Source organism: Macaca mulatta, chromosome 17, assembly GCF_049350105.2.
Source record: "Macaca mulatta isolate MMU2019108-1 chromosome 17, T2T-MMU8v2.0, whole genome shotgun sequence".
Classification (NCBI taxonomy): Eukaryota; Metazoa; Chordata; class Mammalia; order Primates; family Cercopithecidae; genus Macaca; species Macaca mulatta.
The window spans coordinates 21,399,858-21,416,397 of NC_133422.1; the positions used below are offsets into that span (position 1 = coordinate 21,399,858).

The 16,540-nt window shown below is 39.0% G+C and overlaps 1 protein-coding gene and 1 pseudogene across 7 annotated transcripts in view; one reads left to right on the plus strand and one right to left on the minus strand.

Moving 5' to 3' along the window:
* DGKH (diacylglycerol kinase eta) overlaps positions 1-16,540 on the plus strand; it is a 204,342-nt gene that overhangs the window by 14,381 nt on the left and 173,421 nt on the right. The gene's annotated exons all lie outside the window — the stretch shown is intronic.
* LOC699473 (mitogen-activated protein kinase 6 pseudogene) lies at positions 13,001-15,232 on the minus strand (annotated as a pseudogene).

Here is a 16,540-nt window from a genome sequence, read left to right on the forward strand (position 1 = left end):
TAAGTATTGCTGTGTTCCAACAAAACTTTATTTAAGGACACTGAAATTTGAATTTCATATAATTTTCATGTGCTAAGAAATATTATTATTCCTCTTTTTAAGAAATCAATTTGAACATGTGAAAACCTTAGCTCATTGACTGTATAAAATCAGGCGGCCGGCAGGATATGGCCCATGGATATAATCTGTGGGCTGTAGTTTTCTGGCCCCTGTGTTAGAAAATGGAAGGTAGTATAGTTAGGTTTGCCAAGCATTGCAAAGTTAAGGTGCTGTTAAATCTGATCCACATTTAAGGGACCAAATAAAGCTAGATTTCAGTCCATTTAAAAAATCTCATCTTTGTAGAACATTTTATTTTTAGCTTGGTTTGCGTCTTTGCTTCCATTTTAATGTGAACTAAATATAGACTGGAAATTCTGACTCTCAGTACGGTAATATATGGTATAACAGCTTTCTTTCCATTTTGATTACAAGTTAAACATGATATCCCATTATTAAAGATAAGAGACATAATAAATAATTTGCTAAACCTTTACATATAACTTAAAGATGCCTTATTTTAAAGTATCTAAATTTAGAACTCTTTCATTTAGTTTAAGTTTGCTTGTTTGCTATTGTGGTACAGAGGCAAAAGGTTATATGAAACTACCATTATAATGAATGTGGGGCCCCTTTCTGTTTCCAGGGTACGGTGTTTTTCACTCATACTGGATTTGTTAGGCTTTACTTACTCAGGAAATGTGTTTAATAGCAGAGGTTTTAATTAAAGAGAGTTTGTTTTACATCTAAGAATAGACCTTTGAAAAAGGCCATAACATGTTAGTAGGTTACAGTTTCCCTTGGCAAACTTGTTTGGTTTTGTTGGATATTGAGTATTTTACTCCATGACTATTTAGTCACTGGAAACACATTTGTAACTGGGCACCGTGGCTGGTGCCTGTAATCCCAGCAATTTGGGAGGCTGAGCTGGTAAGACTGCTTAATGCCAAGAGTCTGAGACAAACCTTAGCAAAACAGGGAGACCCCATCTCTATAAAACATTAAAAAAATAAGGAAGTTAGCTGGCTCTGGTGGCACCTGTGGTCCCAGCAACTTGGAACCACTGCACTCTAGCCTGGGTGACAGAGCAAGACCTTGCCTCTAAAAGAAGAGAAATAAAGAAACATTTGTATTTCTGAGTTGGTTAAATGATTTTAAAATGATCAACAACTATTGGTGATAGTAGTTTTAAATTAGGAGTCAATGTGCATCATTCGTATTTTATATAGTTCCTTTTTTTTTTCCTCAAATGATCATATATGATAATAATTCTCTCCCTCCTGCTTTTTGTTGTGAGGCTATTTGGGAGACTGTTAGGCTTCTGTTTTATATGAGGAAGTACGGTTAACTTTATCATGTGTAGAGCTGGAATCTCTGACCTCCTCACTGTGTCGTTTGAGTATCAGCGCTTTTTCAGACCACCAGAATGTAATTTAGTATAGTAGATCTTTTTAAATACAAGCTTGGTGCATTTAATTCAGAAATTTAAAAATGCTTTTCTATTTAGCATTTTCTTGGTTACAGAGCAGTTTTCTATACATGATCTTATGAAACGGTTGTGTACAGTTACTTAAATTTTACAAATGATTATACTGAGACTGAGTTTGAATATCTGCTGAGTAACGGACAAAGCTGGAACTCAAAAGCAGTTCCTTCTGATGATTGTACCCATATCCCTTTCACAGTGGATTAAAATGGGTGGGTTCCAGGTGCCTTGCTTTCAGTAGCCCCATAGCTTCTTGGGCAGTGGAACTTTAATCTACAGCATGCAAGCATGTGTGTGTGCAGGCAGGCGGGCTCCTTATTTCTCTTGGTTTCTCTCTCCTTCTCCTTCCCTTCCCCCTTTTCTCTCTCCTTTAAATTCCTCTTTTCCTCTCCCTTATTTCCTCCTTCTTCCTGTTCCCACCTTTGTTCATTTGTTTAATCTGTGAGCATATCTCTATCAATGTTTTAGGTTTCATCATGCCTTTTTGCATTTGGAGCCTGTGTTTTTAGGGACAGATATATGACTGCACATTTGAAAAGTAAATTTTGAAATAAAAAATGCCAGCTGAAATTTATATTCATTTGAAATAAACTTAACAAAAATCATTGAGACATTTTTAATGTACTTTTAAAAGGATTATTTTAAAAGAAAATGCTTCTAGGTACCTAACTCTTCAAATAGGTTTTCAAAGAAAACTCTTAGTTTCACTTCTATAAAGTAAGATGCCATTTTTGAAAGGTCATGGTATAGTGTTAAAAAGAATCACGTGAAGTAATTTTCCACATGGCCTATTAAAACATATTTGAGGAAAAAATATGAGTGAAATTTATTTTTACCTAGCTAGGGAATGAAAATGACAGGATTTTTTTGGCCTACTTTTCTCCATCTCACTATTTTACTTAGGTAAGAAAAAGTGCAAGAGTTTATATCTGAGCAAGCATGGTGATTTGAGTTGTATTGTTCAACTACACTCTTATAGTACTTTAAAATCAAGTGATATTATAATATTTGATATTTGTAAGAATATATAATATCTCTGTAGTTTGTGAATCTCAATGGTAAAATGACCACCCGTGAATCTAGCTTCAGAATGGGAACATTTTCAATATCATGCATCTTCCTGTGTGCTCCTTCTCAGTTTACTCCTTTGTTGCTCCTCAATTCATGCATTCAAAGAAATATCTATGGTGTTCCAAGTACTGTTGTAGGTACCAGGGATACAAAAACCTCTGCTGTCGTGTAGCTCACATTTTAATGCAAGGAGAATTTATGAACTTGTAAATACATGAAATGCATAGTATATGAGAAGGTGAGAAGTGCTATAGAGAGAAATAAAGCATGGCTGTGAGTGGAGGTGGAGTGGGAAGGGATTTTTAGGCAATGAGCATGTGGACCCCTGGGGGAAGAGCAGGCTAAGTAGAAGGAACAGCAGCTGCAAAGAGGGAGGTCAGTGGGGCTGAAGCGGGTTGGGGGGAACCGGGTAGAAAGTTGAAAGTGAGTTAACAGTGTCCAAAGTAAAGTACTATAGAGAAAAGTTCTTAGCCTGGGGTTCATGCATCCCTGGTTTGGTTGGGTTTTAGAGGGCTCCCCCCAAAGTTTATGTCTATGTGTATTCCCCTCAGAAGGTTAAAACCATTGATTTGTGAAGGGGAACTGCAGGTCAGAAAATAGAGATAGATGAAAAAAATACATACATACATATACATATACATATACATATATATATAGAGAGAGAGAGAGAGTAAGTCCTCACTCAACATCGTTGATAGATTCATGGAAACTGACTTTTAAGTGAAATGACGTATAACAAACCCAATTTTCTTTCTCATTGATGTTATAATGAAATGATGTTGCATGAAAAAGTATTACTCTAGGACCTACTATACATCATTTCACTTAACATCACAGTTTCTGAGAACCTGTTGATGTTGTTAAGTGAGGACTTACTGTATACACAATATAATTCCACAGTAATATTGAACTCTTGAATATAAACCAGCTGTTATCCTTTTCATTTGGAGAAATGTTAAATTTGCCGGTGGGTTCAGTGAAATGGAGTGAGCCAGAGGCATAGAATAGCAAGGTTCCTGGAGAAGTTAGATAGTGTTGGGTTTGATTCTCAGCTTTTCATGCACTATTAGATGGACTCAGACATGTTACTTAAGGGGACAGAGAATGCTCTGCCCACTGATAACTCTGTTTTTCTATTCTTGTTGGCCCACCATTAGACTTCCTTTTCCCCTTGCAGATAGATGGAGATATGTAACTAGCCAGTGAAATACAGGTGAGAGTGATGTCTGTCACTTGGCATCTCAAGCTGTTTGTGGGACTCTCCACACCCTATGTTTTCCCTCACCTGCCAGGTAGACGTAGATTATCCAGTGGAAGGAGCCTGGATCCCTGAATGACTTCATGGAGCAGAGCCCTTTGTGCTCCTCCCTGAATCCCATTAGCCACATTGGATTGTGACATGAAGGGGACTCCCAAAGTGCTAGGATTATAGGTGTGAGCCACCGCACCTGGCCTTCAAGTGTCTGTTGAAAAAATATTTTAACAAGAATGAATGACCACTTGGAGGTGGTAGTGGAAATAATTGGCCAGGTTGACTTTTAGGTACTTCTATGGCCCATTCTACTTAATCTTGAAATATCTTTCTAAGAGCCTTCTTATCTGCCCTTCTTCAGCTTCTATTTACTCTTCATTCTACTGCAGCTATTTCATGAAACTTCTTTTGCAAAGGCCCTTAATAATTTTAATTGCTTAAATCAAGTGGTCTCTAGTTTTTAGTCAACTGCTTCTTGCCAGTTTGGATGCTGTTGACCACATCTCACATCTTCTCTTCTTTTGCCTTCAAAGTTTAAGTTCTCTTTATCTATCTATCTATCTATCTATCTATCTATCTATCTATCTATCTATCTATCTATCGTCTCACTCTGTCACCCAGGCTGGAGTACAGTGGCACAATCTTGGCTCACTGCAACCTCTGCCTCCCAGGTTTAAGTGATTCTCCTGCTTCAGCCTTACAAGCAGTTGGGATTACCGGTGCATGCCACCACGCCTGGCTAATTTTTGTATTTTTAGTAGAGATGGGGTTTCACCGTGTTGGCCAGGCTGGTCTCAAACTCCTGACCTCAGGTGATCCACCTACCTTGGCCTCCCAAAGTGCTGGGATTACAGGCATGAACCACTGGGCCTGGCCAAGTTCTCTTATCTTTCTTACTATCTTTTCACTGCCTCTTAGCCTCTATCCCTGATTCCTTTATTGTCAAATGTTTTTGTTTCCTAGAAGTCTTAATTCTGTTTGCCCCTTTCTAAGTTAATTTGATCAATTAGATTAGGCTTTGACCACCAGCTCTATTGGTCTTTTTCTAGCCTGTATTTCTGAGATCTGGGCCTCTAGTTCCTTTGCCTACCAGACACTTCCTGTAGGGGGTCCCCTAGCCATCTCAGTCTCCATGTTCTCAAACTGAACATATTTGTGCAGTCCACCCGCTCCCAGCCAAATTTTGCTCCATAGCTTTTGTGTCCTATAGAATAAATTGACTTGTATAGAAGAGATTGACTTTTTGTCTTGCTAATCACCATCATTAATTCATTTGCTTTCATCACATACCCATTTAGTGCCTGCTATGGCCAGGCATAGTGTTAGGTGCTGGTGATTTAGAAGTGTATGAAAGAGACACGTCCCCACCCACAAGGACCTCACTCGTTGTCAGCGGTCACCACATTTGGTCAATTCTGTATATCTTAGATCTTATTTAATCCTCACAGTAAAACTATGAGGTAAGTAAGTACAATTATTCTCTCCTTTTTAGAAATAAGGAAAGCAAAGATTAGATAAGTAACATGCCCCAGGTCACACATGTCAAGTGACTTGTTTGATGCCTGATTTAACTGTTATTGAAGTGGCTACGTTGTCTGGGGTATATACCCTGCGGTTTGTTGTCACACTCCAGGAAAACTTAGGACATGGACACATAGGAGGAGTTTAGGAGTGGAGGTTTAATAGGTAGAATAGAAGGGAAGGAGAAACGACTTCCTCCATAGAGGAAGGGGTCTCCGAGCAGAAAGGACTGGCTGGTGGCAAATGCACTGAGTTTTATAGTCCAGTTTGAGGAGGTGGTGTCTGATTTACACAGGGCTCACAGATTGGTTCAGTCAGGTATGATGTTTACATAGCACGTGTGGAAGGCTGGTTGCCCCACCCTAATCTTCTTATGCAACTGGGCTTTCCCATTGATCTGCGCCATCTTGTCTGCTCCTTACAATACACGTAGCTGGCAGAGAAGGGAAGATGGAACTGCCATCTTGAAAATGTCTAGTCCTTAGTTCCTGTGGGCATTCACCTATGCAGGCTCCCAGCTTGTAGGCCGCTCTTTGTTAGAAAATGATTTGGGGCTGCTTTTCATTAAAAAGAAAAGCCTTACCAAGGACTCCCATACCTTTGCTATCTGTCTAAGTAATTCCTTCTTAACTCCTATATCATTATGATATACTGTCCCTTTGCTGCATGAATCTCTCATGAATTCATTTCTCCCTTTCCATTTGCTGCTTACTCTAACTTCATTTAACCTTTATTATCTGTCATTTGGATTTTTGCCATGTATTTCCTCTCTCCTCCATTCTCTACTCCAGTGCCAGAGTTATCTTTAGAAAAGAGAAATATGATACATAATACATTTTGCATAAGCTCTTAGATATTGCCCATTACTGGTGGGATAAAGTCTAAATTAGTCTTTCCTAACTTGATAGTAAACGACCTTTCTATTCATTCAGCCAATTTTTATTGAGTTCTATTCTAGGTGCTGGGATGGTGAAAGAACATAAAAGCCCTGCTGTTACGGAGCTTATAGTCTATCCAGGGAGAAGTTAATTAACTCTAGATTTTAAGGGGGAAAAGCTTTTCTAGCTTTTCTTGATAGAACGAAGAAATATGTTCTATCAGTCTTTGATGTGGGTGGGAGTGAGGTCTGCAATGTGTTCCCCTCACCTACATCCACTTGGGAGGTGTCCTTATGATGTCCTCCCTTGTGAGGTCCGGACATAATCCAGACTTCAACTTTGTGTGACAGTAGTTCTGTAGGAGATTTAATTAAGGCAGTTTTAGTTAACGGCCAACTCCAGGCATAAAATCCAAATTATTTTTGAAGACTGAATAAACGGCATGTACTTTAAACAGTTCTCGGGTTAAACCAGGCATCTGCTGAAATACTTTCAAAGTATAGAATCTCAGGTTATCTGCTGTTTTTACTTATTTATTCAGGTGTAGTTGATACAAGGGGATGGAGTGATATGTTCTTAGCTATTATGGGAAGAAAAATCTGGTATTTCTTGGTGGCTCTCATAAAAACTGATAAAATGGTTCTACATTCAGGTTTAAAAAATGTTCTTTAGAGCTTTATGAGTGCGTTGCAGAATATTAAAAGCTGTGTATGTTTTAGGATTATTGTGAAAATAGTGTTGACTTCATGGACCCTTGAAAAAGGTCTTGGGAACACTTGAAAATCCTGCTAGGGCAACGTATCTGGACCTTTTTTTTTTTTTTCGAAGAGAGTGCCATGAGGATATCTGGAAGAAGAGCAGAGCAAGCTGAAAGAACAGCAAATGCAAAGGTTTTGAGGAAGAGACACACCTGACACGTTCCAGGGATGAGCATTCCGGAACAGCTGACACATTCCAGCTGAAGGGAAGGGAGCGAGGGGAAAGGGAGTAGCAGGAAAAAAGTCAGACATCGGGGGAGCAGTAGAGAGGTCGCTGTGACATTTTCCTTGACAATTTAGCACAGTGGTTAGCACATGATTAGCACTTAATAGGTGCTAGTTATATTAATATTAAAAGAATACGATACATTAGCAAGTCTGATCTTTAAAATCAGCATCTAAAACAAACTCTTTAACGAGAGGAGGGAAAAATGTAGCAGTGGTAGGAGAGGGATGTTGGGGTCAGGCTAGAGCTTTTTGTAAAAAGTGAAATGACTGTTTTAGGAGAAAGACTGTGGGCTGGCCGGGCGCAGTGACTCAGGTCTGTAATCCCAGCACTTTGGGAAGCCGAGGGGGCGGATCACCTGAGGTCGGGATTTTGAGACCAGCCTGACCAACATGAAGAAACCCCGTCTCTATTAAAAATACAAAATTAGCTGAGCTTGTTGGCGCATACATGTAATCCCAGCTAGTCGGGAGGCTGAGGCAGGAGAATCGCTTGAACCCGGAAGGCGGAGGTTGCGGTGACCTGAGATCGCACCATTGCACTCCAACCTGGGAAACGAGCAAAACTCCGTCTCAAAACAAAAACAAAAACAAAAAACCACCGTGGGCTGAGGAGAATAATCCACTTGAGAGAAGAGATTAAATGATGCAAAAAAAGAGAGAATTACTGCCCTTATAGATGCAAGACGAGGTAGGATGGCGTGAGGAGCTGGGCTTCCCTCGGAGCAGGTCAGTTTATCCATACCAAGTCAGTTTATCCATGAAATGCAGTAGGGGCAGAGGTTGGCACTTCTAGAAATTATTTTCTGATTATTTTGATTTTCTCAGTGGAATATGAAGTTAGGTCGTCAGCTGAGAATCAAGATGGGGGAGAGGGTATGGAGGTCTGAGGCTAGAAGAAAGGTATGAAATGCTTGAACAGAGGCATGGGAAAGGGAATGGGCGAGAGAAATGCAACAGTGTAAATATCAAGTTGCATTTAGGGCACACCTTAGCCGGGTGACCAGGACTCTAAGCACTGTCAATCTGGTGTGGGATCATGTCCAGCTGCTTGGGTGCAGTAAGTGAAGTGGAGGACACGGTCAAGCCGCTGTTGCGGTTTGTCTGTGTGTGCCAGGGAAAGCGTGGGTGGATACAGTGACAAGCTCTGGAGATGATGTTGGATGAAGAGTGAGCGCTTGAGTCAGGTCCTAGGGAGTAACCATGGGACGGAGCAGCTGAGGTAGGAAGGAAGAGAAGACTGTTGGCAAAGGTTAAGTCCAAGAATTAAACTTTAATCATTCAAATTTTAAAAAGGAAAGAAAAGAGTACTAAAAGAAACTGTATAATTTTAATGATTTTAAATATGCTTTAGAGATGCATTAATAACAGGTTTTGCTGGGGAAAATCTCTAGATCATGTATGCACAGCTAGGGCCCTTTTTAGTAAAATACAAAGACCATTTTACTTAGAACACGAAAAGAAAGTTTCCTAAAGAAAGAAATCTGATTTGGAATTTTTTATTTTTAATATACAAATGAAATCCTGAAATGCATTAAAGAAAACGAGTCCCAGTTTGCGTTCCTGTTGGGCAAGCTACATAACCTCTTCAAACCTTACTTTTCCTCATATGTAAATGCTCGTAAGGATATTCTGAGGATTAAGGAGATAAAGCCTTCAGCCTGGCATCCAGTAAGTGCTAGTAAATGCCAACTATGTATTCAGGAATCTTGACGTGAAGGGCACTTTTTCCAATAGGGCACCTCTGAATGTCAGAAGGATGTGAGTGAATGAGGAGCTAGTGAAATCTTCCAGTCACAGGGAAAGAATTCTCACGCTTGTTCTGCCTTGGACAAGCCAGAAACCAGAACTGTTTGTAAACCTTTTTGTAGACTGAGTATCATCTAAGTAGACAGAGCTTTTTATCATAGATCTAGTTAAGATTCCACGGTAGGAAGGGAAGAATGTTGAAGGAAATTCAACCTTCCCTTGGTAATAAACACTTCTACCTTATCATCGTTCATGGATGTCACAACAATTCTAAATTATTACTGTTTGAGTATTTGTGGTCTTACTCTTTCTCTTCTTAAAGAGGCAGCACTCTAGCCTGTTGGATCAACTCCTTCATTCACCTTTGCTGTGGAGCAAGAGAGTGGATATAATGAAGGGAGAGGAGAGAATCACTTTATGGCATTGCCTTAAGGCCCCAGGGTTTATGGAGTAGTTGAGGGTCTGGAGTGAACAGGTGAATCACAGGAACTTCACTTTCCTGTACAGTGGTGGAGTGGGGGTAGTTGAAGGGAGAGGCAAATGTGAGCATATGTTAGATATTCTCTAGGAAATATCTGGGTGAGGAAGGAGGCTGGGGTTCCATCTGGGTAAGTAAGGGGAATGGCCAGTAGTAAAGTGTGGATTATCGTCATCATTGTAACCCCACGTTTATCTGTAGGATGATAAAGCTTGGGGAGCTTGATGTACTCTTTAATTAGCCGTAAACAATGTGATCATATGATATAGAAAACATGAAAATTATTGTTAGTTTTCGAGACAGAGTCTCCTTCTGTGACCCAGGCTGGAGTGCGTTGGTGTGATCTTGGCTCACTGCAACCTCTCCCTCCCGGGTTCAAGCAATTCTCCTGCCTCAGCCTTCTGAGTAGCTGGGATTACAGGCATGTATCACAATGCCCAGCTAATTTTCTTGTATTTTTACTGGAGACGGGGTTTCATCATGTTGGCCAGGCTGATCACTTCTGAGCTCGAGTGATCTGCTTGTCTTGGCCTCCCAAAGTGCTGGGATTATAGGTGTGAGCCACCCGGCCCGGCCGAAAACAATGAAATTGTGAAGCAGTTCTACACCGTGTTCATAGCAGCGTTATTCATAGGAGCCAAAAAGTGGAAGCAACCCAGGTGTTCATTGATGGATGAATGGATAAACAACATGTGGCACACACATATAATGGGACATTATTCAGCCTTGAACCGGAGGGAAATTCTGACAGGTCACTGTGAGGTGAAAGGTCGCATTTTCAGGTGTTAGGCAATCTTTACTGCAATTTGCTGACACTATTGAACACAGCACCACATTTAGCATATTTTCACATAACAAAAAACACGATATGTACGTACTTAACATTTTATAGGGTCGATCTTCCTTATTCATGGTTTCAGTATTTACTAATTTGCCTACTCACTAACATTTATTTGTGACTTCAAAATCAATACTTGTGTGTAATTTTTCACATGTGAACAGTTGGAGTTGCCCAGTGTGCACATTCCCACCCAAGGATGAACCTGGCTGTGCCCTGTTATCTTGTTTGAGCTCTCATGCGATAAACAAGTGCCCTTTCATGACATGGCTTTGCATGTTTGTACTTTTTGTTGATGATCTCACTGTTTACAGTGGCTCCCTGTGCGGAAGTGCTGTCTGGTTTTCCTAAAAGTAAAATGTTATGATGTGCATTATTGAAAAAAATATGTGTGTTAGACAGGCTTCCTTCAGGCGTGAGCTATAGTGCTGTTGGCCCTGAGTTCAGTGTTAATGAATCAAGTATACTTACATTCTGTTTAAAGAAGGTATATATATATATGTTTTATTAAGAATATAACATATAACATGTGATGTTACATGTATCATATTTATTGTTAATATATATGTATACACATATTCTTTAAACAGAAGCACACATAAAATGAAATTATATGTTGATTAATTGACAAAGATGTTGTGAGGTTTGCAGGAACCTAAACCTAGTATTTCCCATAGGGTCAGTGGTTCAATATCTGTTAATCCAGAGTTGTAGTGACTTTATTGAACATAACTGCTGTAAGTAATGAGAATCAAATGTGCGTTAAACTGTTTTAAAGGAAAAATAGTATTAATTTCTGTGCTTTTCAAGGAAAACCAATATTTGAGTTGAAATCCATCAGTTTAGAACCTGTCAAATGAGAATAGTGTATCAAATCAGAATAGTATACCCAAAAATCTCTTCTGTAAAAATAGATACTAGTTTATGCTTTAATTTTCAACATATTTAAAAAAGAATTTTGAAGATAGAACACAGAATTACTCATTTCATTTAAGAAGACCATTTTTCTGTCCTCACCAAGCACATATCTGGCTTTGAGATAATTTGTTCATGTCATAGAAAAATGTCTTTTATCCTAGAAAGATCATAAAAGTTTGAAATGACAAATAGATATCATTGTGTGTGCTAACGCCAACATTTTATATTACCTCTTAATCTTTAGTTTTAATTATTAATTATTGCCACAACTGATCTAGCAATTAATAGTATTTTTGTTGCTTTTATAGTTGGATTAATTAATTTATTTTTTTTTGCTGGCCATGTTTTATTTGTCCTTTTACTTCAAACAGAATAACCGAAAATATAGACAATATTCAATAAAATAAAATAGATGAAACAAATTCTAAGAGACTGCAACGCCACATGCTACATTAATCTAATTTTATTTATGCTTGCCTTGCGATGGGGAATAGATCATTCAGTAAAAACAAAATGTCTTATCATGTACAGCTTTTAAACTATAGTAATGATGTACCTTAATTACTTCCATGCACACAATTCTAACAGGCTTTTTTTTTTTTTTTTTTTGAGACGGAGTCTCGCTCTGTCACCCAGGCTGGAGTGCAGTGGCCGGATCTCAGCTCACTGCAAGCTCCGCCTCCTGGGTTTACGCCATTCTCCTGCCTCAGCCTCCCCAGTAGCTGGGACTACAGGCGCCCGCCACCTCACCTGGCTAATTTTTTGTATTTTTTAGTAGAGGTGGGGTTTCACCGTGTTAGCCAGGATGATCTTGATCTCCTGACCTCGTGATCCGCCCGTCTCGGCCTCCCAAAGTGCTGGGATTACAGGCTTGAGCCACCGCGCCCGGCCAGCCACCGTGCCCGGCCCAGTCTTTTTTTTTTTTTTTTTTTAAACACAATTAAGACTTCTAGAGCATTTTATAATAAAGTAATTCCTAATTAATTTTTCTTTGTGGCTAGATCAAGCACCTCCAAAATCCAAATTCCTATACACAGTGAGAAAGTTACTTAAAATGAGTATGTGGACAGCCTTAGGATAAACTGACATAGATTCAGCTAGGTAGGCAACAAACCATAGTGCCAAATGGAAAAAGTGTTTGCAAATAAATTTTTAAAACTAATTTTTATAAGTAAATACAGAAAATATACTGATTTACTAAAATAAATAAGATGTGGTGTATTAACACTTCACTATAAAGAGTGAATACCAGAACCTTTATAAACAGTGAATGAGTCTTATTAAGAATAGTTTAGTACAATAAACGCTGGCTAAATAGAAGTGCATTTTGTGAAGCACTATGGGTGGTATATGTTTTGCCACATATTTTTGTTACTTTGAGGTAGATAACACACGTATACCAAATTCCACATTCATTTTCGGTTGCTTCTGGTATCATGTGTTTTAAGAAATGTGTACAGTATGAAAAACTTGAAACTACTCATGAATGAAAAATGTCTTAGAAAAAAATAGATATTTTCATGCAATTGTGTACAGTCTCACTGTGTAAATTTCAGGCAAGATTTGCTTCCTGTAAAACAGATCATTGTTCTATGAGAGGAGGTTCTTTACTTGTCTTAGTGCATTTCTTTTGTCTCCTCCTGCATTGCATTATTTTGCTCCATTCATTATTTTTGTGTGCAAATGACATGTCAGTTAAAATGAAAACTATCTCACATGTAGAAAAAGAAAGCCTGGATTTTAAAAACCAAGTACTGATAAAATCCTTACTGAATGACACCATCTGATTCAAGTAAAAAATGACTTAAACTCTAGTAATAAAAAAAGACAAAATACATTTCATAAGAATACAAAGGTAAATGTCTGCTGAGTGTTTTAGTTCAGATGTTTCAGAATGCTGCTGTATGTTTTATGAGGAATTTGAGGGGAAAATGTCATAGCAGAAGGTGTTAATTGGCTTAAGTGGTGACCCAACTGGACTGTGAAACTGCGGGATCCTATGGACTCCAGCTGCTTGTTAAAGAGGAACTCCCCATTGTTGTTCAGAAAGCCTTCCTCATTTCTCTCTCCCCAAGCTTCCCATCCTCTGCCGACTCAGTTTCTAGATTTCAGGATCTTCTTTCCTGCTAAAGAACTTGTCTAAGTAACTAGTGTGTTTTCCTTCTCCACTTGTTCATCCTTTCTTACTTCACAAAACCGATTTATGAGAAAACAGTTCTTCCCATCACTCACAAATGGTCTGTCCCAAGAAGATGGGTACAAAGTTTCTAATTGAGCCAGATTTGCCATTCCTTTTTGCTGTTTTTCTTGGCTTATTGACTTTGATATCAAACTTTTCAATTCTAGTTGGGACACTGAGCTATTCAAGTCATTTAATTTATCAACAACATCAGTAGGCTAATGTTGGAAACTAAATTAAATAGTTCCTGCAACAAAGGAATGAAAATCAAATCCCTGATTCTTTTCCCTTTCTTTTCCAGCCAGTTGCTGTGATGCTTCCTCTAGTGCTCTCTGGGTTATAACCAATCCATTCCTTTCACATTTTGATTTGCTTTTCTTATCAGATTTTTCTTTGCTTTGTTCTTTCCAATTGGAAAGATCTGTAATAAGCTTGGGTTCATAGTAACGGTTAACTTCACTCTCTCTCCAAACTAAGTTATCTAAATATGATCATGACCTCGTTTTGTAATTACAAGTATGGCTACACTCCAGATCACAATATTTGTTTTCACGACGATCTGGGTACTGCCAACAAGCCTCAGTAGAGTAATTGGCATCAAAAGCAGGATCCCCCAGATACCTTTCCCAACCTCCATCCAGGTATTTTCGGGGATCAACTTGTACTTCTTCATCAGTGACATCAGACAGAGTTCTTGGATGTAGCTGTACTTCAATATCAAAATTGTTATGTATAGGCCAATCATGCTCTGAAAACTGACAATCATGATACCTTTCCCAGTTATAAATGTGACTGTGAGTTTCATCCATAAGCGAAATATCATGAGCTTCATCTTCAATATGAAAAGGATGGCTCGAAATTGGCTTATCCATTGGAAAAGAATATATGCTCATGTAAGGATGGGAGAGCGCTTCTTCTGCTGTTAACTGATCCATGGGGCTAAATGTCAAAATTTGTTCCAGGAAATTCAGTGCTTCTCGACTAATTCCTGGAAGTGGCTGAGTTAAAGGTTTGTGTGGCTCAGTCATGTGATTTCTAATGTAAACTGGAATTACACTGAGGAGCTCCTGACGATCTTTCTCATGTACAACAGGAATAGATTCTAAAGTCAGCTGTATCTGTTCAAGTTCATGTGCACCTGCAAAAAGGGTTTTACCTGTCAGCATTTCAGCAGAGATGCAGCCTGCAGCCCACATGTCAATAGCTTTAGTATAATTATTAGGAGAAAGTAAAAGACATGGAGATCTGTACCATTTAGTAACCAGTCCTTCAAAAGATGACCCTTATGGGAATAATGAGGATGCATGATCCATGCAAGACCAAAGTCACCTGTCTTCAGCACCAAGTCTTCAGTATTAATGAAAAGATTAGCTGGTTTGAGATCTCTGTGCAGTACATTAGCAGAGTGAATATACTTGAGCCCCCGTAGCAGCTGATACATGAAAAACCTGGCATGCTCTTCCAGTAAAGGGCCCTGCTCCAGCACTTTAGACAAGTCTGTCTTCATGTACCCCTGAACAATGTAAACACTGTTTAGTTCCGTAAGAGAGCCCACCTACATCATCTGTTAATTGGCTCCCACTGGGACCAGAAATTTCAAACACTTTCACAATGTTATCATGGTCAAGTCTTCTAATAATTTCGATTTCACATAGAGCATGTTTGACACTCTGGGGATTGGTAAGGACAATTTTCTTGATGGCTACTCTCGTCACAATCATTGTCTACAGCAGAAAAAAACCAAGTCATTGCCTCCACAACCCAATGGTTTTAAGTCCATATACCTAGAATCCAGATCAAAACCATGAATGTTGATGAGACTTGCAAATTTCTCTGCCATTTTGAAACCCTTACTATTGCCTTTTCCTTTGGAATTGTTGAACTTGCGTAAACAAGGAAGAAAACTGGCATCAAAAGGAAAGATCTTTTGAAAAGGGAGAAGAAAAATCATTATGCTTCCATAGCAAGATGGTTTCTTGATGTTCATTGCTTATGCCAAACAGGCCTGTTGAGTTCCCTGTAGATTTAAAGCTCAAAAAGCTCTACTCATGTCGAGAATTTAAAAGATTGCAGTACTCATAGTTCAAGAAAGGGGCAGCAACTCTGCAGACATTTAAAGAAAACACTCAAGAAACTCAAACAGAATGAAATGACATACTATGCACTCATTACTGTGCTAAACGATTTAACATTTAACAAAAATGTGAATAAATATGCACCCAACAGGTTTCTGTGAACATTCTCCTCACGGTGCAGATACATTCAGTGTTAGACTGGTGCTGAGCAGCATCGTTCTAAGGTGCTGGTAAGCACTATTTATGTTTTGCTTCTTTTCTTCTTTTGTTGCTATATATTTCAACAGGAAGCCCTGGCGGCTGTTGGTTAACAGAAGATGTCCTTTGTTAATGATCAGGTGGCTCCAGCTCACCACAATTAAAATCAAAGCTACTGTCCATCTTACTTTGATACAGCGGGACTTCTCTGACTCATCAAGAGGGTGCAGGCCCTGAGGACAGCCCCCAGTTTCAGCTCAGGTCTCCGGCTGTGCTGGTGGCAGTGGTGCCTCTGAGGCCCTCGCTTTGCTGCAGTCGCCGCCATGTAACACCAACCCGTGAGAGAGGGCCGTGTTGGTTTAATTTAAAAGGAACAACCCTGAGACTAGAGACATTCTTAGAGACAGAAGGATGTGGCTTACTTTTATCAGTATATTTTATTTCCCTTTCTCTATCATAATGACCGCTGGCATCACTACTAGTGTTTATATAATAGATTCCCAAAATGGTCTTTAAAAATAGGAGCTATATTTTGCTTCTGAGTTCATATTGCTTAATGTTTGAATTAGAAGAAAAAACTTTTGTTACGAGGTCACTTTCTTATTAAGTTTATATTTGAACAGTTAGTAAGCAGGCTTATTGAAATGCTGTATGACATAACTGCTCTTATCTTTGAGGCAATGCAGTGTTGTAGTTAAGACCATGGACTTTGTTTTTTGAGAAAGGCCTGGTCTTAAATCTCAGTTGTCCTGTTTACCCTCTAAGTGACTTCGGGTAAGTTACTTAATCTCTGTGACCCAGCCTTATCTCTAAAATCTGGACAATAAATGTTCCTACCTCATAGAGTTGTTGTGATGATTTACATGAGATAATTT